We start from the raw sequence: 22,882 nt of genomic DNA, 5'->3' as shown, positions 1-22,882 counted from the left end.
AATGCACGAATTTACTTATATAAGAATTTACTTATAAAAGAATTTTTTCTGATAAAAGATTTCGTTTTCTAAAAACATTTTATATGTTTTAATAAACAGGAAAAAGTATTTTATTTAATATTTTACTTGGAAAAGATCTTTTAAAAGGCACCATTTTCGGATATTCTTATCTGAGAAATTACTGTATTACAGAAAGTACTGTATTGCAGTACAATAGAGTACAAATGATAACGGTCATGCGTGATAATTAATACAAATGATCTTTTGTGTTGCTAACTTCCGTTCGATTGACTCATCTATTACAGTTACACCAAGCAACTTCTACCTACTATTCCAGTATCAAAGCATTCATTTATGACATGGTATTGTTTAAAAGGTTATAAGCTACAAAGAACAGGTATTAATCTTTTTATAACAAAGTGTCATGTTTTCAGAAATTGACAATTTGTTAAAATATAATGGAAATTTATTTTCACGTTCATACATTTTTACCAGTATGAAAATTACACGCTCGACATTACAATTTAATTTAAATTTTATACATTTTATATTGTGATTGAAATCTTATTTGATTGAATTGTGATATTTTCATTGATATCAAAATTTTTAACATTTATTTAGTATATCAGTTAGAATTTTAATTCAGGAAAAGAATGAATTTCTGCATGAAAATTAAAAAGTCTTAGAATTTCAATTTAGTTCGAAAGCTTCAGTGTTAAATACTTCTATGTTCCGTCCTTTGCTTAATTTGTCTTTAACTAAGACCTAATAATTCCATCAGTGTTCGTAAATGCTTGAAAATACTATACAATAGTATCAGCTTCTTTTTAAAACATTTTATAGTAAAATCTTTATAAAATTGTAATATTTTTTAGATAATTTGAATTCATTATATTATACATCATACATTGTAATCATTTCTAATTAAGTTACTTTTGCGATGTTTAACTTTATTTTACGTATATTCTTATAACTCTCTAAGTTACGGCGCGTAAGATGGTCCGTGCGCCGTCTGAATCTTTATACTATATACTGATCTATTATATATTATATACTGATCTACTATATACTATATAGTATAAACTGACTCTTTTGAAGTAATCTTAATAGCTTGAAGGAATCTCTAATCCTGTAAGTGTTTTCGGTTTACGGATAGTCCTTAGAACAAACCTTAGGTTTATTGTGTGCTATTACAAATTACGGAAAAAGGGGGAAGTTATTTTTCCAATAAACAATGTCACCCACGAGCCATGTTTGTAGGAGGCTTCCTCCTCCTATCTTCATTTATTAACGTTGGCTATAACCAATGGGCATCGCGGATCACCACCCTCACTTTCCTAACGAAAAGTGTGAACAACGAATTCGCGTTTTTCGTTCAAAAAGCACACCTACACCGAGATTTCTTTCTGTGGCGGCATTCGACACCGCAAATATCACCACTCGACACTATGTAGCGTCGAACGACGGCAGCGCAGTGGTTAGCGCCTTAGACTACGAACGTTCGGATCCCGGATTCAAATCTCGGCGCCCGTATTTTTCCGAAGTCCGATTTTTCTTCCACGACATCTGAGTAAAAAGAAGAAAATACAGCAGTACACCGGCAAGCGACATCTACAGCCAGCAGCTATAATTATCACGGATATTTGAAAGAGAAGATGGAGAAGATGGAGAGAAAAGGAAAAAAAAATGTATTTCGTCCAGAGCCTGCTAGTGGACTCATCAGTAAGGTTACCCAGCAAACTCATGTCTTAGACACAATGGAACAAATGAAGAGGGAGGAAAGACACATTAGTGTATATACATGGTAGGAATATTGTGCAGTGGGGATGGTCCTCCCTCCCATCTTCAATGTCTCACATTGTTGCGCAGTATCCAAGGCCGGATTTCTTCTACCAATCTCAAGCCGACGTTTCCCAAGGTTTCGGACAGGCATCCCCTAACATTTGGCACATGGATGCCCCCTTGGGGGAATGCTGTGAAGGAGTGCTGCAAGAACAATAAGAACACCTATATTTACATATCCATTCTTCAGCACTCCTTCAATTCCTCGTCGCCCATATCAATCCCCTCCATCTTCCTTTCTGTCAATCCATGCCCGCTGTGATGTTAATGCGAAGAGGAAGGGCGATGGATGGATGTAGGTGGACAAATAAAGGAAGTGGAGGAAAGAGAGAAAAGTAGTGTTTCGTCCGAGATCTGCCAGTATGGACTCTTCAGTAAGGCACAACTAACAGATCTGTACCTTAGACACTACTGGGATACGAAAACTTGTGTTGGAGTTATATTTATAAAAACAAACAGTGTCAATGTGACCACTAGTGAGGAAGCATTAACATCGCTAGGAACTATGTTGATATTGATGGCCCCCTGGTGACAAATGTAAGACGTATTCTACAAACGTAATTTAAATTTAAACCATTATCATGAGTTATGAATAAATTGTACATTTATAATAAATTTAAAAGTGTAGAAATACACAGATTGCATAGAATATAATGTGTAAAGATATTGAAAATAGTTTCTTTTATATTGTTAAGGATTAACGTAATAAATGAGTTATGATTGTATTGAATGAAAGAAATTTCTATTTAAGTTCAATTTTCATAATTGTATTTCTGTTATAATGTTAAATAAAGCTACGAATTTATATAAACATCCACGGTCTAATCATAATAGAGAATCTAATATAAACCAAATTAGAAGAGTATGAAACAAAATATATCGGACGTTAGTGAATTCCTGTTTACAACATCGTTAACGCGATATGTTTCAAAGGAAAAAACAAAAGAAAAAACAGTGCACGGTAATGTTTTTCTGGCCTGATGTTTTCTTTCTTTTTCCATATTGTTCACGTACGCAGCATCGCGATGAATCGAACTGTTGAATCTCGGTGACAAATAACAGGAATTACGTGCTGGATGCTAGAGGACCTCTATTTGCGCGTTCAATTGCTCGCGTTAGACTTGTACACGGTAATTATACAAAAACACGATACAACGATTATTGAAAAAGTATTGGATGAACGAAATGTTGATGGAAGCTGTTACGATCGGCAAGTCGTAGACCTCCGTTACAGATGTTTCTTACATTTTAAACGTTTTTTGATTCAACAGAATTATGTAATTGTAAAAGATCGATTATGTAAAATAAAGTTTCTGATGGTATTGTGAAAAAGACTTTTTATATGAATACTATGCATATTCTCTATATTCCTGCACCATTAAATTTCATCGTGTGTCTCAATTGTCTCAAATCATACAAGAAGCGTTCTAGAGTCATATCTATTTGAATGATTACATCATCTAGTTTGATATCACAGAGTTACACGTGCTGTGCACGTTTACCGCTTTACAAACTTTCCAACTTGTAACATACACGTTTTGGTAGACAACGTGCATTCTATGCCTCTGAAACAGATTTATAACAATTTCGTGAATTCTGAGATATCTAAAGCTGTACAAGTAGTAGGATTTGCATCCTGTTTCGTATACGTCCTCACGGATTTTCGGATTTCTTGGAAGAAGAACAAGATAGCTTGAACTATAACACGATGACTAATTTGCACTTGCTTTTTTATTATAGAAAACGTTGAAGATTCATAGTTGCATAAAATGGATACATATGGATATATATGTTCGAGTAGTAGTAGAGAGATATAGGGCAATATTTTTTGATAAAGCTTTGTACAAACTTTAAAAGACTTTGTACAGACTGTAAAAAGAGGTAATTTGATGTTTTCCGAAATGATAGAATTCTGATTATTTGGAATAATTAGACCAAATGACATCTATTTCTTGAAAAAATGTTAAACAACGATATAGATTTTAAAAAAGCAATTTTAATGTAATATATTTTACATTGTAGAATTCGTATTTTAATTTGCTTTATGTTGTGAATCCGTGAATTTCTTTAACTATCTCGGTTTCATAAAACGTTCGTGGAGAATTCGTGTATCGTATATAATAATGCTTATTTCTCTGAAATATTATTGTACAACGATGTATTTATTGAAAGCTATAAATGAAACGAAAAATTATGTAAAGAAGAGAAATAATTCAACGAAGACTATAAAAGGCGATAGACGATACGATCGCTACACAGTCGATGTTCGGCTTAATTACATCATACCGGGCACTATATCGATTCATGTAATTGTATTAGAAATGCATGAATCAATTGCAGACACCACCTTGTTAAAATTAAAAAGTAAAGAGTAATTCAAGAATCTCAATGCTTTGAGATAATGCTCGTCGTGTTTATTGTACAAGGTCGCACGATTATATTTGCAAGGAATGCTTTAAATAATCGCTTATGAATCTTCACCAAAGGGTTAAAGTAGAAATAAAAAATATAGAAACTTTAGAAATGATTCTTTTAGAAATGAAATCTATATTTTATATATTTATAAATTTATCTTTATTATACATATATAATAATTATATAATAATAATAATGTATATATGTTTGTAGATATCTGTTTTTTAATGTTTTCAATCTTATTTTATTTAAGAATAGCTATTCTTGCTAATTATGATATCACTTTGTAGAATATAAAAAATTACATTAATTTAAAATATTTTTATAAAACATAACAAACTGAAACGTGTACCACGAAAATAAAATAGTTTAATGAATATATATATGTATATGTATTTCACACCGTGCATATAATATTTCAATGTATATTATTTATTCTTTTATAAATTAAATAGCCAGAGTAATTATAGCATACGATCTTTTTAAAAAAAATAAAGACAAAGTTTTTACGTTACAGTGTTACAATACGTACATTGTTTATATATGCAATTATATATTTAAGTCGAAAATAAATATTCCGAACAACTAATCTAGCTTTATTCTAATTGCGTGTGAAAATAATTGCAATGATTAATGATAACGTACAACGAATTGCGAATTAAAATTCCTGATAAGATACAAATCTTCAGCAAAATTTTAACGTGCAGGATTAATTAGCAATCGTTATTTACGCGATGCATTGTTACAAGATATATGCCAGCTAGTATAATTCTGTAACATGTCAGATTGGTTAATAAAATAATCAGTCTTAGCAATACTAGGTCGTCCCACTTCTTCTCTGACGTCAGATCGCAGTCTTTAAGTGTTACAAATGTGGATGTCCAGTAATAATCTTTCATTAATTATTCATTGAAGACCGATAGTTGTGTCATTAATGCGAGTTAAAATCTACGATTGCATGGGATACAGAAGGGTCGTCGAGGAAGGAGCATTTTCAAACAAAGTGAAATTGAAAAAGTAAATTAAGAAGTTTTTGAAAGAACGCAATTACTAGAACTTTACTTGTATATCACACTTGAATTTTATTGTACTTTAACTTTGTTGCACTTTATCGTACTTTCTTTATAGCAGAATATTTCGATCAGTACTTTGTATTTCAGTTGATACCGTTATTTCCCGATGCAAACACAATAAAGAATATTACGGCGTTCTTAGCACACCTTCCTTTGTTTGAAATCTTTGGCTTAGCTTGTACTGTTTATTCGTTTCAATAGTAACTCGCACTTCCTCTTCTTCCAGTTACATCCTTTAATAGCAGGTATTCTGGTGGTACAAACTAAACATGAAAGAGAGTCATGCCTTATTGCTTGAACATTGTCCAATTTAATTTTATTTAAATATTGTTTAATACAAGTATAAGCAACACTTTTAAAAATATAAATATTCTTTTCCTTAGTCCTTCTAGCGAATAAAAATAGGAAAGTTAATGTGACTCCTTTTTAAAGAATATTCAATGTAATATGTAGTAGATGTAATATAATGGGAAAAGTAACTAATAAATATAAATAACTGACTAATATTTGATCGATAGTACAGTTATGTGTATTTAGAAATTTTCTTATATTAAATTAAAATAATATTGTATAATGACCAATTAAAATAATTAAAAACTAAAGTTTAAAAAAGGAGTAGCCTGTGAGAAACGTGAAAGAAATGAGCTTTTTGTTCCATTTTTGCAGACATTATATAGGTATGTGTATGCTGGAAGCATTTCTGATATTACAAAAATTTCCTTTTCTCGTTATTCGCGAGAATTTAAGGCCGATAAATTTGAATAAAATTACGCAAAGTATCGTTGAATATTTTGAAGTTACAGCTCCGTAAACTTACAAAGTTTCACATGTAATATATGTTAAAGAACCTTCGTATTTCTATTCAAAAAGATTTGAAGGAGGTTTCTGCATAATCATTTATAATTTGTTCTTTTGGCAAAGAGAACGTCAAAGAGTTAGATAAAAGCGATTAAATGAACAAGTTCACACTTAGTTGGAATAAAATATTAAGCTATTAAACTACACTTCAAAATTTAAGCTTTATTAATAACAAATAAAATATTGCGATCACGTGATAATTAATTCTATTACAATACATTGTTAAATTCGAATAAATCAATGACAAAAACAATATATAATACACAATTATGAAAAATAACATTGAATTTCGATATTTTTGCGAAGTTTACATGCAGCATATTATATGATATGTTTGTGTCATGCATGTTGGCAAAGTGGTGGAAGCCTGCCGTTGTATGTCTTCTGTCGTCTGAAGGGTGTAGTTTGATCCCGTACAGTTTTCCTATTTCGCTTCCAATTTTTATCCTCTAGTGCAGCTATAGGGTTTGTAACTTCTATTGCTACATATTATCTGTGTAGCCTACGTATACACAATTTTCATTGAAATTCTTGCTGGTGTGCTGACATTTGTTACTTTTAATGTATTTCATATTCAAACAGGCATATGAAACTATTCAATTTTTAACTGTATAAACTGACAGATTGATTATAATATGAATTCGATTGGATTGCTACCTTTGTATAATCGACATCTAATTAAATTTCTGAAATTTAAAATCAGAAAAAATTAAAGTAAAACACAGTTAGATATATTGCTTTTATTTATATATTTATATATACATAAAACATATCTATGTTTTATTTTGATTATCACGTTATACGCATTTGAAATGACTATTATATAGTAACTATATTGATTGATAAGGAGATTTTGATTTACAATTTAAAACAAAGAAGAATATAATGTGGAACACTTGTTCAAACGTTTGCTTTTGTAGCCAATTCTTTTAAATTTTCATTCATATAGTACATATTAATACGATGACATTAAATAATATTGAATTTATTTTATTTAAGTCTTATAGTACAAAATCTTTCAATGCGGTTCCTGTATAGAAAAATGAACAAAATCGTATTGAAATTATCTTAATTTTTATTCAATGTTAAAATGATATAACTGTAATTTCTCCTCTCAGGGCATTCTGTTTAAAAGTAATTTTTACATGTAACTTGTTTTTAATTAAAGGAACGAGAAGATGTTCGATCTTTCTCATCTTAATATGTCAACATTGACGGTGAAACTACAGGCTACAATCATTGTTTATTTTGTGTGAGTTGCATTCACAGACAAGGTGAACTCGTAGAATAAGGTTTTGCTCGGTATTCCCGTTAAAGCTGATACTTACTTAGTAGTAAGGGATTACACGAGAAGGGGACAGCAGATAAAGGGGTTGAGACAGGAAACTTGATAATCAGAAGTTCGTCTGTCATGACTTCTGATAGAACTACAATCATTCTTTCCGAATATACCTACCAGTTTTAGTCTGTACTAGAGTATTGTACAAATACAGTTTGCAGGAAGTTACCTGCTAACCTGTGTGCTTCACTTTGTTAATTCGGATGGAAGTCAGAAGTTTCGCGATAACATGAATATTCCTGCCGACTCGGGGATAAAGCACTATCGAAATATCTCTGACGAATTTATGGTGATAATGGAAATGTTATTTTCGACGATTTAATTTAATGGGGAATGTTTTAGCCCCGAATGGTTAATGAATTCTACGCCACTTTAGATCCTCCATAGTCCCTTTCTTTCGTTTTAATCAAGAGAATTTGATGGAATTGTAACAAATGATAGAATGGTACAATGTTATATGAAACGTTGGACATATGAGAATTCTAGAAATCGGTCTATCGATTGAGTGGTAAAACGAAAAAAAGGAGTTTGGGAGAATAATATAGAATATTGACGTAATGTTTACAGAATTGAAAAAAATATCCGATTCAGATGGTTTGGTGTATAAATCTAGATGGATATTTATTCTAAACCGAATATACTATTTTTTAAAGACAAATATGTATGTCATTTTTTATCTTTTATCTCAACAGCAATTTGTAACCTCATGCAAATTTAATCGTACAAAATTATTTCTAATAAGTACGAATTTATATTATATTTAATAAAACTTTAATCAGAAAGTATCTGTCGCAGCTCATGTTAATTTTCCACCAAGTTATGATCAATTCACTGGATTTAAACAAAAAGTTCGTAGTATTTTATTGCTCTAGTATTGTTCGAGTAACAGATCTTTTAGAGGTTTCGATTATTATGATTACTATTGTCTGAGATTTTGCTCGTTTCAGAATTGTACAATCTAAGTGTATAACAACGTAGGAACCAATACAAAACTCTTTCACGCCAAGGAACATAGATTCAAGAGCGAAAATGAACACCAACGCAGAAGGCTCTTTGACCAAATATCGCAGATTCTGCTTCAAAGTAATATGTACTTTCGCGAAACACATTCCTGGCTAGCCTGCGAGCTTCCACTCGCACACATCTCGAAATATTCGTAAATCCCGGCTAGACGAAGCGTGGTGCATGTATAGTTAAAACGTATCGACGTAAGTGCGGATGCATTTGATCTGGTTTAGCCAATACGAAGTGAATTTTCCAATGGCTCTGTTCGGAAACCTTTTATTTTCTATGGGAAACACGATAGGAGAACGTCGTTCAGTAACACCTGGCTCGAGCTATTTACCAAAGGGTCGATCGCGTTTTCCAATGGAAAACCCGTTTTCCGGTGGAAAAGTTAACCTACGTAGAATACCACGCTCTCGTCTTTATTCTGACCAGAAAAACTGATATGTACTATAAGCGTCAGCCAATTTGTTCTTCTTAATCATCGTTGTCGCTTTTAGATCAATTGTCATTCCTTTGAAATTCATTATTTTCCATCTATGTTTCACAATCTTCGTTGCTTTTGGCAAATGGCATTATTATTGATTTTCTATATGTGGATTTGTTCTTTTTTTTTTCTTTTTTTTTTTTGCTTTTTACTTCGCGGAATACAGATTTTACTGATACACAGTGAAAAATAAGCTTCGGCCATGTAGAACGTTTGATGGTCACGTGATAACATACCTTTATATACAACGTTTGCAAGGTTGTGAGATTAATTTCATTTAAAAAAAAATAGAGATAACATTGGAAAGTTTTGCACTTGATCAGTTAGTAGATGAATATTATTTTGTAAATATCGTTATATAGACACAAGCAATATTCATCCCGGTATATCTATAACGTATTAGAATACAATTTTTTGACGCATCGAATTCTCAAAAATTTTTGGTACACAGACTAGGATTAAGGTCTGTCAACTGAAAAACCAAATATCAACACAAAACCAATCAAAGTTCCTTCAGTGTAAATATTGCTTCGTCAATCACTTTTCTTTTAATAGGCTGTAGTTTAACTATAAAATTGATCGATCAATGTACGGTAACAAAATTTATGTTTATAATCTTCGTAAAATTACTTTACCGTTTTAGAATCTGTGTCTTCTGGTTATTTGGTTCTTACACATTTTTCTAAAGTGATAGAAAACTGGTCAAAATAACTATTATCAGATGTATGCTTTTCGCGATTGCTAAAAACAAACAACTGTTTTTGATAATATTAATGCTTACTTTAATTCAGACAGAAACACAATCATATATAGCTATTTATTTTCTTTATATTGCATCTGTTACATTAAACGATAGTATTTTGATCTAAATTTAGCTTAAATTTTAAAAGATATGAATTTGCATGGAAGTCCACAATCTAATAATGACTATTATAAAATATGTTGACATTTCCAATTTCCAAAGAAATTCGATTGTACGACTCAGAGCCTGATGGACCTGATTTAAATTCGTCAGGCGTGAAGACAAATCTTAATGTGGAAGCGTCAGGATGCCCTTATTGTTCCACGGTCTGGCCTTTTGTGAGCAAATCGGACTCGCAGACAGGCGGATAAACGCGAGGTACGAGCAAAGAGAGGAGGAGATCCGGTTGTCTACGGTCGAGCAAAGGCAAAAGAAGCCCGGCTTCGTGAAAGACGTGGAATAAATCTTGTGTAGATAGCCGACAGATGAATTGCGATAATAAGGCGGAAATGGCTGGATCGTTTGTCCCTTCCGTTTTCCAGCGAGACGCCGCGATTTTGATTAATTATTAGCCACCTTTGTGGATTAATATCGTCGTGTACCTTGTTTACAATAATTGCGTAGCTGGTTCCGTTGGCTTGATATCGTCCTATTTATTCCTTAAACACGCGAATTACAAGGTTTCAGTCTCGCGAATAGTTGTTCTATCGTGCCTCTTGTCGTTCTTGAAAGGCGGCTCGTTAGGTTACATTTTCCAATGAGGAAATTGATGGAGTCCTACATTAAGATATCGATTACACGCCAATAATTTCTATAAAAAGATGTGAATAAAACGTAGAAGATTTATAATTGAGTCGATCGTATAAGTTCGAAATAAACAAGACACTTCGTCGATTTTTCTTTCGTTCATGGAGCGTTGGCATCGCGTATGTGTAGATTTAGTACGTGATTTCCGCGATTTAGCAAACGACCGTTCTAATTTTAGAGGCGAATTTGATCCATTACTGCTCTTCTTAGAACTTCATCTTAACAAGTAGGTACTGTATAATCACAATTTTCTGTGGAACAGAGATAAATACAAAACTTCTTCTTATCAGGATAGATAAAAGATTGGCAAGGGAATTTTAGATCTTACCAAGTCGCTAAGTGTTTTATACACACCTTGTTGTAATTTGAATATTTAGTTCATTATAAATGTATTCATATATAATGTTTAAATTGTAGACATGAATTAATGATTAGCTAAATCGAATTTGAAGATCATATAGCAAACGTTATTAGTATAAAAATTAATCTACTGATTTTGAAGCGTACGTAGTCTTATTTCTCTATGTACTTTAATTAGTGTGAAAAAATACTTTCAGTAATTATCAATTTCATTAATTTACAACAATTAAGATGAAATATCGTTTGTTTATGTCTACTTTATATGAGCAGTAATATTGTAAAAACGAATGAAAATTGACAGACTTTTACTAAGGTTACGATTTCTAATTAAATTTAACCGAGGTTAAGATGATACGCTTTCTTTTATTTTTATGAAAGTATCCTTTCCTAATAATGTAGAGTATAATTCAATCTACAATTATGTGCAAGGAATTACTTCATTATTGGAATTTACAGTTCCCTTACACGTTAAAAACTTTCTGGATGATAACCAAGTATTTCAAACTCTAGTGATAGTTTAAATTATTTTTATAGCAAATAAAATACGGTTTATGGTAAATGAATACATGCCAATTAAATAAATATCGAACGTCTTTCATTTTCTATTCATTTTTGTGCATGTTCATTATTGCCCATATCTTTTCTCTTTTTATTCAAAATCGTCAGTGAATCGAAACGTAAATTACTTTTACGTGCAGCGAACCTTAATTCCTGTGAATGCTTGGAAAATCTTTTCATTCTTTATTATCGGATATTGCCTTTTTTTTTAAATTAATGTACCAAAATCAATCAGAAACAGAGAAGCTACAGAAATAAATAAGTTATACCAAACATTTATTAATGATATTCAAATAATAAACATTAATTTTATATATCTACGTACGACTTTTATGTTAGTTACACGATAGTTTCATTTTGTATTTTAATTAAAGTGATATAAGTATTTTTATTAATGCTTGGTAATTAAATTAAAATCTCTGAAATGCTTAGACTAATCTAAAATAATCTTTATAACATCATATTATTTGTCTCTCTATTTTTATTATGTTTATTAGTTACACTATTTGAAATACTTCATTATTAATCATTCAATTATGATAGCCCTTATGCAATATAATCTTCAAACGGTTCCATGGTTCCCATTTCTTATCAGCAGATAACAGACAAATCCCTATCTTACCCTTTCCCGACACTCCAGAAGCAAGAAACAAAAACAGATAACAACTCATTAAACGAAACTTTATTAAAGTCGTCGATATAAGAGAAAGAAAGTAAGAACAATTAGTGAAATGTGAATGAGCAGTTTGATAAAACAGACAGGCCGATAAGTGAGCTAACAATGGCGGGACGCAGGTGAAATAAGGGGTAAGGGGTTTCGATTAGCCGGATCCAGGTCCGGGATAAGTTGGAAAAGAGGATGCGCGTCGAAAGGTCGAAAGTGGCGAGGGTGTAGAGTCATGGGGTGCCTGTGTGGTGGGGAGAAGAAAGGGATGGTACCTGCGCCAGATCCTTGGCTTGAAAGGGGCGGTCGGGTATCGCGTTAACGCGCGGCCGGCAGTTTCTCGCGAGCCGCGAGCCGTGTCGTACTGTGTAGATGCGCGCGCAGCTTCGCCTCACTTCACTCCCTTTGCACCTGTCGCGTTCAACTTCGCGCCTCAGCGACGCGACACGGCTGACTTTCGCGTGGGCTCTTTCTCGACCACCGTTAACCTCATCGTACCGCGAGTCAAGTATACTGCCCGTCATAGTAAACTCTACAACATGAGTGATAGTTGCATCTACACGTCGCGTGTTACCGCGTGACGCATCATGAGACACGATTTTCATGCGAATGTTGTCGCAGTGTGTTGTCGACCAGGGAACGTTTGAATCGGTGCAATCGTTTGAGCGGTAACATTCGAAGTAATATACGGTGGAGCATCGTCGAAACTCTTGCTCTTTCTCTCTCTCTCGCTCGCGTATCGATTCAACTAACTCGTTGATTTACGACTTTTTTCTCTCTCTGTGAGACAGAGATCAGTGCGCGGATCATCGATGCAGCGATTGAAGTTCGATTGCTCGTGCCGAATCGATGAAGGCCATTCGAGAATCGAATTGTCACGAGAGCACTTGACTGTTTGAAATTCGGGTGGTGATCGTCGAACTAATTGCCGGTGAGCGTAGCATCCATCATCGTCGTTTTTGGTCTTGATACGTGGCTTAACTTGCTCGTGACTTCCGTACTCTCGCGAGTCGAGTCGAGTCGAATCGAGAGTCGATTGTGTTTCGAGTTGAATCGCGACGCTGTCATGCTTCATTCGTAAGAAGTATCGCGTTCGGACAATCCCTAATCGGTTTTGTCTCTCGCGAATGATGAAGAGAGAGGAGAAGAGAAAGTCTAATCGTCTTTCTTGACGCGTTGTCATTACGTTCGCGAGTCTCTTTCGGATTCTCGCTATTCAAGGCTCGAGGAATCTCTTTGTCCGAAGTGAACTGTGACAAAGTTAAATTGCGATCGCCGGCGGCGGCTGTGTGTGCGTGTGTGAGATCAGAATTCAGGAGAATTCAGCGAATGGGCCACAAGTGCAGCGGAACTGCCAAGTACAATCGTCTGCTGTGCAACTAAGTGCATCAGCTGGTCATCGAGGTTGTCGAACAAACGTAATTGGCGTTGTCATCATTCGTAAGTGAAAAAAGCTTTTGTTTATATTTTCTGGATTTTTTCCTGGATGGTGTTTATGCCGTTGTTTGTTTGGTTACTGTTAGAGATCGAACTATTTTGCGTGATACGAAATAAGATCGGAAGGTTAAGTATTCACTGTGGAATAGTACGACATGGCACTATGATTAATTTTTAATTGTTGGTACTGTTTACTAATATACTAATAGGAAATAGGAAATATTAATAGGATATAGAGTACTTACGATTAAAGATAACTATCTTCCTATAAACATTTTTTTATTTATGTAATTTTGTTTTATCTATTCATGTAGGTAATTTTCCTCATTATTAGTTATTTCTTCTATAATTAAATATTATATTTTTCTTACTACTAATTAAGATAAATTAGAAGATATATTGATTTAAATTGAAATTTCATCGTCAATTGATAAAAGGAAAATATTTATCCATAAAGTGTAAACGTAAAATTAAGATGTATCTAGGAAATATGTAAAAAAAATTATTCAGGTCATTGCTTCAATCTTCAAAATTGCATTGCATATACGCAAAATTGTTTATGCTTTCGATATATGGTACTTTTAAACGTATGCACACTTCAAACAGAGTTTCCCTATCAAATTCTACGAAACGACCCCACCGTCTATGTGTCCCTTAATGCTCGAACGGCGATCGATTTCCGTAATTTCCCGTGCACCGGATTTCCTTAAAACGTTTTCTCTCTTTGATGACTAGCCAACAAAGATAAATGTCGAGAACTCGATTTAAGGTGCTTGGAACGGAACGATCGCAGCACAATTTTATTTTCACTTGCGAATGAGTAAACGTGTGTACCAAAAATTCTCTTTTTACTATCGTTTTTTCCACCATCAGCGGAAATTCCCTATCGGTATTTCTACATAAGTAATATGTGGTAAATTCCAGTCGTTCATCTTTATATAAAATTGCTTTCAAGCAAATTTCTCAATTAACTTTTTGTTGTATAAAACGCTTGTCAATGAGAAAATCTCCGCACCAGTATTCCTCAATTCTTCGAATCGTGCATCTTTCTACTAGCAAATTAATTTGTAGCAGCATTAGTGCTACTTTTCTATTTAAATATTAAACGCTCCACATAGTAAATGATTTCATATAATATAAAACATATGGAAAACGTATTGAAATTGTGATAGTTTTTAATTGTTTCATTTCCAAATACTTATATCCAGGAATCACTAATTAATTGGAATTGTGTAACATTTGATTAATCGTCAATTTTGAAATATCTGCCAGAATCAATTATAAAAGTGAACTATATTTTAGGATGTGAGTGTCATTATTTTACCAATGTTTAAGCATGTTCGACAAAATCGTAGCAATATATGTCATATACGTTATATTACCTTTATCTCATTATTATACTATTTGTATTAAATTATATTATTTATCTAGAATCATATTCCAGTAATATATATAAATACACACTATACTATTATAACAGTAATATTCATTATAACATTTCGTAGATGATATAAATCTCTGCTTAGGTTTTTCAGCTGTATTTATAAAAATATGTATTTTCATAAACATCATCAACCTGGCAATCACACAGAGATGAATAAACGCTAAAAGTCTTCATGATCGAATAGAAATAACCGTACGTTAGTTCTCCAGAAAATGTTCCACGATATATGGAGATTCTGATTTTAAAAGTCCAAATATTCCATTTGCTCGCGGGATTCCATGGATTGCGATCCTTGACTACAGGCAATCTTTCAGTCGCGGTCAAATCGCACGCATTAACATTAAACGTGATTCGACGTGGAAATCCCCTAAAGCGATTTCTCCGGGCTGCCCTTTAAATCTGTCTTAACGTCCGCGCGCAAAGTCGGCGGCAAAGAGCGAAGAGTCTCTGATAATCCGTGGCGTCGTGCTCAAGATTCCTCTGGAGCTTCCTATTTCGCTTCTAATAGTCCCTCGAACGGGTCGAATGAATGGCGAAAATTCGAATCGAAATCGCTTCGCGAGCAACACGACCGGTCCGTGTCCTCTCTATTCTTGGCTTACGACGCATCGAGCCTCGTTCTGTCAGCGTGGATCGGTTATACGAACCGTTCAGACCCGTGACACGGCGTAGGATAGGAATACACGGCCGGACAAATCGAGCGTTTCGCTTAAGAATTCCGCGGATGTCTCGATCGTCTTAAATTAACCGCGCCTCCTCGTCCGCGCCTCTAATCGACTTCGACGTGTTCCACCAGCTTCTTCGAAATCGAATTTCCATGGCGGGGATGGTTCAGCGAATGATTCTTTCTTCGATGAAACAGAAAGTTACTCTCGCCGCGTCAAGGCGTCCTGGTAATTCACTTAGCGAACGTTTGGATGTTTTAAGACAGTTATTAAAGTTGGTAATGGAGCAGTTGCGACTCGTTCGTAACTTTTGCGCGTCGCTGCGCTGTCTGTTTGATTAAATTCTAATGGGAATTTCGAATAGTTCGGTCATTAGAAAGGAATCGAAGGGAACATTGTTTCGAGAAATAGCGATTGTGCAGTGATTCAGTATTGAGATTATTGTGTAAATTTGTTGTTTGTATTGAAATTTGCTAAAACTAAAGCTTTCGAAGTTACTTATATTTTTGTGTAGATAATTGTACAGTAACATATATTATGGTTTTTTTTATGTTAGAATATTATGGTATTTAGACATACAGATTACTCCTTTTACAAAGATAGCTTGAGATATTTTAAGATAGTTCTGGGAACGATATTTATAAAGAAAGAAACAAAAGATTCAATTCAATTTGATATTATTATTGAACGATTGGTTTATATATTTTATATTTACAAATTTCACAAAATTATTTTCAGATATCATGCTGTATGATCTTTTCCTATAATGTTAGACAAAGAGCTCATCAGATTTCCATTCTATTAGGTACACAAAATTATTTTAATGTATCTGATATACAACAAATATCCTTTACATTAATGTCATGAGACATTATCCAAAAATCTTGTCTAATAAATTATGCAAGTAAAAAATGTGAAATGATATGAGATAAAATAAATATTCAACTAAACTAGTTAGACTTAAATAATATTAGAAGTAATATTAATCAAAGAAGAATTGTTTTAAACCAGAAAAAGGAATTTATTTCTAGAAGAACTACTTGAAGTTAAAAAAGAGAATTATCTTTTAAGAGACCTGGATGATGTTATCGATACGAAATTGATCGAACACCATGTCAAAGTATTAATTAAAACGCACGAAATGAAAAGGCGAGCTGTTACACGCGGAGCAAGAGTCGGAAACTCGTTTTGTCGAGGATAAGAAGCAAGCAAAGCTCCTCTTGTACCCGCGATAGATGTCTGTCGCAGGTGTAACGCGAGCGTAACACGGAGCAAACGTAACGACCGATAACCAGTACGCGGGTTTGCGATCGTTAAAACCAGACCAAGTTTCGCGTAACAAGACTGGATGACACGCGGCTGACGTAAACCATTTTATTTACTGCGTTAACTGCACGGATTGCCAAGATTTTACAATGTACTTCGTGTGTCGCTCACGACTGTTCAAACAAAGTCCAGTTCGCTGTTTATTCGTAGAAGTTGGCATTTGTAAGGTGAAGCTTGAAGTATATTGAATTGAAATTTTCGATGAAGTTTGAAATGTCGTCTAAAAGCGTAAAAAGTATTTTAAACGCTACATTATGGCAATGAATTACTTTTGTAAACTGCGTTCCGATAAAAATGTTTAAAGAAAGAAATCAGCGGTGCACTACTTTGTATAACATACACGCGTGATTGATGCAAGCGTTGTGTAGGTAAGTTTTTTTTAGTAGAAAGAACGGCGAATGGAAAAAGTTGATTGATATGCGATGTACAGTATCGTTCATAAGTATTCGAACATTTTAGATTTTTTAGCGATATAATGAGAATAGTAAAGATATACAGTAGATGTTATATAACTGAAGGTACTACTTATCATATTTTTATGGAATCAAGGCAATATGAATGTAAATAATATATTTAAAAACTTGACGACAGCAAAATATAACAAATTATAATCACATGCTATATATTTAAATATCCGCCATCACCAGTGCTTGAAATAATTGCTTGAAATAATTGCTATAATTCTGTTGCCAGCTTAGAAAAACTTTTCTCATTCCATTTACATATTGGTTAATAATATGTTTAAAGAATATGTTTATATAACACGTGTTAGTTAAATTAATTAAATTTGATATGTATTTACCTACGCGGTAATGATATTGTTATATATTAGTCTCAAAAAATTAATATAAATTTAAATCATTACATCTTCTTTTACAATTTTCTATTTGGATTCTGCCGAGAGTAATCGAGCTAGTGAATACTTTTGAATGATAATGTACGTAAATATTATATTCATAAATCTATTTATTAAGGACGAATATTTTTCAATCTGAAGCTGTTGTTGCAGCAAAACTCCTAAATCTCAATATAAAATATATTGTACTAGAATATGCAGCTACATAAATATTGCAGAATTTAAAGCTTCATATCCATGTTCGCAATCAATATTGATTATTATTTTTAATCCATACGTTACTCCTTTATTCATAATTTCTTTTGTAAAAAAAAATGTCTCTTAATGATCAAAATGCTTTTAACACAAATGCTTCAATTATTTGTAATTAAAAAATGAACGAATGAAATCAACGTTTCGCAATTAAACAATAAATAACTAATTATTGTTACAAACAGTGTTACTGTGCATGCTCGAAAGTTCGTTATTTCTCACCGCGTATCGGGAAATATTTCCCGTCGTATGCCATCGAAATTTAAAGATTCCCAGAGGATATATTGCTGCATATCGGCGTGTATAAATGTGACGTACATTAGAAATAACAACCGATAACTACCATGTAAACCTATATACATACAGCGATATTTATGGCTGGCGAAATATGTGCCAGTAATGGAAGGGCTTTTTTTTTAAAGGACATTTCTTTATCGCGGCTTTTTGCTGTGATGTAGTGCAGTCGCGCGAATTTTCGAGGTCGTCCACGAATTCTATAGAAAAGGGGCGTATTACGAACGTTTTATCCGTGTTGTCTCAATTCTTCAGCCGCGTGGAAAAATGCTCGAGCACAAAACTTAGCTCGTTCAAGACGCAGTCAGAAGATAAGCCGCGTACAAACTTTTATAGGCCTTTCTCTCTCTTCCTCTTTAACAACGTAAACTTGCTTCCATTTTTTAAACGTGTCTTGCCCTTTCCTTTTTCTTCGTTTCTACTCTTCTCTCGTGTTTTATTACACATGCCTTTATTCAGTAGCCAACGTTACCGTACGAGTTTTACGGGAACTTTTACGATGCCGGATGCGTAAAAATGGTCAGAGGCGCGGCCATTAGGTGGTAATTTTTCAAGGTGCGCACCATCGACCAGCACTGATCGACTTAACGAAAATTGATGCTAATACGTCAGTATGCAGACGTTAAAAGAATTTGGGATGCTTCGAGGGGGCCTTTAACAGATAGAACGGAGAACTGCAAAGAGAGGGACAGCATTGTCGTGATACGAACGCTTTGCGCCGCAAAGTGCGCTGATGTACTTAACGAATTAACAGCATTACGTTGTATTAGCATTATCTACTGTCGAATTGTAAACAAATGATCTGTTTGGATTACGAACTGATGGTAGTAAATGAAGATTCTTTGTAATAAAGCGTTCGTGGTAACGCAATTTATGCAGAGAGAGCGTTTGTATAAATATCCGAGTTGAATAATTATTCCCTTCTGCAAATTCGTATACGGGAATGGATATACGGTTTTATGAATATCAATCATTTGTTCGTTATTATGATCTATTGAGAGTCGAAGAAAACGTGAAAATAGACACATTGAAATTATTGCCTTTCATCTTGTAAATATCAAAGGGTTCTCTTTTCTTCCTGTGTAACTATGTTTTTCTTATATCCTATATCGAATATTATATCCTCAAATTGGGATGAATTATTAGCGAGAGATTCCTAAATATTAATTTCATAAATTTAAATAAATTTTATTACAAATTTTATCGTGTTCAAATGAAAATTTTCTTCCAACCTTGTTTCTGATTATAATTCACGAGTTACAGACTCTACAATAATTCCATTGTTTCAGGTGAAACTAATAACTATGTAATTAAGTAAACTTTAATTATACGTTTACAAGTCAATGCGGAATACTGCGTGACCGCCAACTTTCGGACAATACCATGTATTAACTCACATACATATTCATTATATTACACGATCCTACGTAAGGTAATCTTTCAAACGCAGCATAAATATTTCCTCAACGAACAATTTATTATCCATCGTCCGTTATTTGCCTTTTAACAATAATTCGTCAAGAAATATTTTATTCCATATTTCCGGTTCCTAATTGTATCACGATATCACGGGGTCATCCTGCTTGAAAGCATGCAAGCTTCAATGAACGATCAAGATAGCGCCAGCGTAAATTCTTCCGAGTTGCAATATGTAATTCGTTTCCGATGAGGAAACGGAAGTGGCGGATCACGTTCTGTTCGTCACGTTGCGTGTCAGCGTGGAAAGCACGTTGTTCGGAACGGTAAGCGTATGAATGGTCGGACGCTTTGGGAATTCCTCAGGACGCGTCGTTATGCATTGTGACGTGTTTTTGGTGGGCGAATTGAGAAACATCAGCAGTGTCAAAACGAGGAGAGGAAAGAAAGGGCGCGAGAGAAATGGAAAGTGGAGCGAAAGGGAGGCAAGGGGTTGAAAGGTGGAGGTTGACCCAGATTCGAATCTCTTGTAACCCTGTTTTTCGTTCGGCCTTCGCCGGTAAACAATTCGTGAACTCTGTCGTGCGTGATAGGATCGAACGTTTCTCCTACGAGACAGGGTAAATCCGTGTAATAAGAATCGGAGAACCCCGAGGAGCTTACGAAACAGCACGGAGTCTGTAACTAAAAGTAAAGGACAGGATTGTCGTGTTGCTTCGCTCCGTGTGTTCTGTTCGTGATTGTTCACTAGCGGATAAATAGGAAGCAAAGCGGATTACGATGTTTAGTTGATAAATTGGAGTGGTAGATTTCAAACGGAATTGGAAATGTAATTAGAGTTTTACATATTGAGAATATCTTGATATAAATGGTACGTGTTAAATAATAACTTTTAATAAGGAAATTTTTACTTTGATGCTCTCATTCGTTGTTTGTAACACGTAGGTAGATGAGTCATTGAATATGCAATTCAGAGGGGTGAAAATTTTCGGTTCTATTCTCAGTCGAATAGAAATGCGTAGTTCTAAGTTGTCTGCATAAATTTGAATTTAACTTTCGCGTAAAAGTGATACAATTACTCGTAGAATTATTTACTAAACCAATTCGCCGTCAAATTAAAAACTTGTCGAATAGTAAAATGCAATTAACAAATCAATTAAAAAGTTCACAATAGAAACAAAACTATAAAAGAAAGATGTTATCTTCGTAATTGTTTCTATTGTTTTATAAATTCAATAATAGGAACATCAGTTTTACATTGTTAAAATATTTACTGATCTGATTATATTCTGAAGTAATTTGTACACTCACGTTGGACGCAAGTTAGTCGCAAATTTAGAATTTTCAGCAATAAAAGCTTAGATTCTAATAAAAAATTCATCTCGTCGTTAATACTCAACAAAAATCTGCAATGCAGTAGCGTACGAATTTAACACTAAGGCCTTTTCAAGCGAATCAGCGAAACCATCTGGAGCACGTGGCGTGCAATTAAACGATATGCAAAATTCACCTGTTGGTTCGTCGACATATGTTTAAAAGAATTCAACGCGCGAACGGATCGCGTATTCAAACTAGAACGAAAATTAGTTTGATAATTAGAGGAAAATTAGCCCGGGCTAGCGACGATTCCAACGAAATAGGTATCGATCTGGGACGAATTAAAATGCAAAACATTGACACGGGTATCCACTTGCCAGTTAAATCTTCATTGGCAGAGAGCGGAGATAGTACATACACGTACATAGGGGGAAATTTTCAATGGGGACCGTAGAGAGGGTTCGGTTTAACGCAATTCATGAGGGCTAATTCGAAATCAGGGCGCAAGGTGACGCCTGATTGATTGCGGTTTACACTGACTTGCATTTTACATGGAAATCAATGCACGGAATAACTGGTTGCACTTGTACGTTTCACCGAATCGTTCGACCGAACACGTAAATGTATGTGTATTCACCGTTATTTGCGTTATTTTCCTGACCAAATGGTACCAGTTTTTCCATGCGCCAAAAATTGAATGATTATTATAAATACATACGTGAAACATTCATGATTTAACGAAAATCGTTTAGTTCCATTCATAAAAGCATAGTGTGCGTTGAAAGAAGATCGTGTTATTATTCAGAAGAACAAACACAGAGAACAAAGTGGTAATATGGAACTTGTTTTGTTTCCAGACGACTTTTTCAAAACTGGTAAAGTTATTAACTCAAATATTATTTTGAATCAATCTCCATTTAACTCCCCTTTTTCGTATCCAAGGATTTGAAACAAAATGAACAAATAAATATTTAATTTATTTACTTTTACTTTTATTTTCAAAAATGAATTCTCTATTCGTTAGTTTTGATTTTTTTTAAAATGTAGGTTCTATTTTCCGAATATAGAGTTCAATGTTATTATTTACTCCGTTATTCATTTTATTAAAAACATTGACATATTCAGTGGACATAATAATTTCTTAAAATAATTTATCACTATTCTTAATGTGAGATTATTGATATTTTGTACATATTAGAAATACATAGTTGTGTGATATATAATATAAAATCGAATAGCATTTGTTTGAAAAATATGTAATATTATTTATTAGAAGTATGCATATTATATTTTGTCCTAAACAGTTTATCTGAATTAAAGAATAGAATACTACTCCTACTACTGGGTTACGTGAATTCGGTTATTGGCGAACACAAAGTAATTGTTAGGCATTACGAATTGATAAAGACGGAGACGCAGTTAAATGCAAACGATCAAATACATTTTTCTCTCGTTTTTTCCTCTTTCTTTGAGATTTTTTCTGAGTCGGCAATTCAAACGTTATTCAGTCTCGTTGAAAAGCAATACCATTTCACTGGGCTGCCTTTTTTCCACGTTTTGCTCGTTACTCACACGCAGAAATGAAAAGGCGGGGAAACACAGTAGGTGAAACAGTCGCGAACGTCGGGAAAAGTTAGAAATTTCTGACAGAACTGTCTGAAGCTCATGCATAAAGATTTCGTTGGATACACACCTCAGTTTTCTTAATTGTTTTAACTTCGTACT

At 33.8% G+C, this 22,882-nt stretch overlaps 1 protein-coding gene and 1 long non-coding RNA gene across 3 annotated transcripts in view; both read left to right on the top strand.

Moving 5' to 3' along the window:
- The window catches only part of LOC126867694 (uncharacterized), a 226,174-nt gene that overhangs the window by 22,306 nt on the left and 180,986 nt on the right, over positions 1–22,882 (top strand). The gene's annotated exons all lie outside the window — the stretch shown is intronic.
- Positions 1,471–3,174, top strand: LOC126867702 (uncharacterized). Its single transcript, XR_007690394.1, has 2 exons — positions 1,471–2,379; positions 2,861–3,174. It is a non-coding gene; the product is annotated as an uncharacterized LOC126867702 (long non-coding RNA).

This window comes from Bombus huntii, chromosome 7 (genome assembly GCF_024542735.1).
Source record: "Bombus huntii isolate Logan2020A chromosome 7, iyBomHunt1.1, whole genome shotgun sequence".
Lineage (NCBI taxonomy): Eukaryota > Metazoa > Arthropoda > Insecta > Hymenoptera > Apidae > Bombus > Bombus huntii.
Note: the sequence above shows the minus strand (reverse complement) of the source record. Positions and strands in the feature narration are given on the sequence as shown.